Raw genomic sequence first — 2,229 nt, 5'->3', positions numbered from 1 at the left:
CTGAATCACTGGGAGAGCCTTGGGCTCCAGGGAGAGGGAGCTCTGGCTTACTGCCTCTACGCTGTCACAGTGAAAGGTCCGTAGCTCATGTTTGGTGACACCTGGGCATCCTATTCTGGATCCTGGGCTCCAGTCAGGATCCTCCATATTCCCCTTGCTCAGGAGACAGGATGCCTTCACTGAATGTGCTCAGGCACAGGTTTGGGGCCAGGGAGGGCCAGCCCAGACAAGCCAGGGAAGCTTCCCCTCAGACAACATGTGCATTTGCCCTGGTCCTGAAGACACAGCCCCTCTGGCCCTCTGCTTCAGGCCCCACCAGTGCCCCTCAGCCCTGCCCCTGAGTGCAGCACGCTGTCCTCCAGCTGCAATAGTCACATCCCCTCTCTGCACCCAGCCTCCCTTCCGCCTGCTATGGAGGCCCCAGGCTGCCCTGGGAATCCCAGGTCTGTGATTTTGGTGAGTAACCGTCTCTAGTCCCCATCTGTAAGCAAGGAGGTTACAAAACAAAACAATGTATGAAAGTCCTGACTGGCAGGGTTCCTGGCCCAAGGGGGTTGGGCCTTGTTCCTAGAAGGAGGTCTCCGCTCAGGCAGATTTAGGTGGTCCAGTCTCTCAGAGACCTGAGCCCACAGTCTTGGGGCCACACCCTCCCCAGGGTGCTGCCCTCCTGTGTGCTCCTCTGGCTCTCTGGGCTCCTGTGGCTCCCAAGGGCAGCGGTTCACCCCTTTAGCTGCAGCTTCTAGCAGGGGCCAGATGTGCTAGGTGTGTCCAGGAACAAGCACATGGGCGGGAGAGTTGGAGCTGGACACCTGGAGCGTGGCCCCTTCTGTTTGCACTGGGTCTCCAGGAGCTAATGTTGAGAGGCCGAGGCGACATTACATAGGGAACCCATTGGCCCCGGTGACGGGCTCGCCCTGCTGCTTCTGGCTGTCCACGGAGTACTCTGTTGGTCCAGCCGGACTCCCAGCCTGTCTTGTGAGAAAGCTGCCCTGAGGAGCCCTGCTGTGGTGGACGCCCTTGGGACTAAGGCTCAGTTTTGAGCGGCTTTTCCTGGGTGTGTTCATTCCTTAGCCCATGTGTCCATGGCATAGTTAGGGTTTATTTCACATGCACCGTAAAGCTTTCCCTTAATGGCCAGGCCTGAGTCTCCATATTTTTTTCATATATATTAGTGCATTTATAGTACATGGTGCTTCCATTGTGCATGTGGGCCTGGCCCCTGCGCGGCACACGTCTTCACTCCTTTTCTCACCTGCTTCCTCCCCATTTTATCTCCTGATGCTCTTCGCTTTGAGAAAGTTCCGCCTCCAACTCCCTAGTATCCATCTTTTATTTTGCTCCTACCCTTCGGGTTCATCATTCAGGAGAAACCATGGGATATTTTACCTTGCGTGCCTGGCTTTTTTCACTTAACACTGGTCTCAAGCTGCGTCCATTTTCCTGCCATACAACTCAAGTTTATCTTTACAGCAGGTAGTAAATGCCCCATTTGTTTATCTGTTCATTTGTTAATGGGCATAGGCTGCTTCCAAGATTTAGCTGTTAAGACTTGGGCTGCCCTAAACATTCCTTGCTGTACTGGGATGTCTCTGACTCTTACCTCATGTAGAAGGCTCATGAATTAATTTGATGACCCCGAATCAAGCGTCTGCTTTGTGACGGTTGCTGTCCTGGATGCACGACTAACTTGTCCCATGGCTGCTTCTGCACTGCTTCCTCGATTCTGTCACCTCTTTTAAGATGCCGTCTTTGACCACCCACCTCAACTTGTCTTCCTCCTTCCTTGTGTTACTATTTTATTTCTCCTGTTTCTTATATGCCCGCTAAATCTATGCGCACTTCAGAAGAACCTAAAAAATGCAGTAATGTAAACAAAGGGAGAAATCTGATTCTACCATCTAAGAAAATTACTATGAACATTTTACTGTTTTTCTTTCCAGGATGTATGTAAAGGGATATAGTGAACTACATCTGATTCCGCCTTATTTCCTTAACATTAATTCTAAGACTGACTTATTTTTCTGTTTTAACAGCTCTGGATTGTGTGTAGTTGAAGGACTTCCTTAGGCCATGTCAGGGGGCCTGCCCTTTAGTGCAGTTGTTTCAGTGCCTGCTTTAACAAAGCAGTCAGGCTCAAGATGCTCTGGTTCGAACCCAGTCTCTCCCAGGAAACCAGGGATGCCCTCAAGGCATCTTGAGACCACAAAAAAGTTTTGTGTTTAAGCCTTG

This window comes from Octodon degus, unplaced genomic scaffold (genome assembly GCF_000260255.1).
Source record: "Octodon degus isolate 3935 unplaced genomic scaffold, OctDeg1.0 scaffold00014, whole genome shotgun sequence".
NCBI classification, from domain to species: domain Eukaryota; kingdom Metazoa; phylum Chordata; class Mammalia; order Rodentia; family Octodontidae; genus Octodon; species Octodon degus.
Note: the sequence above shows the minus strand (reverse complement) of the source record.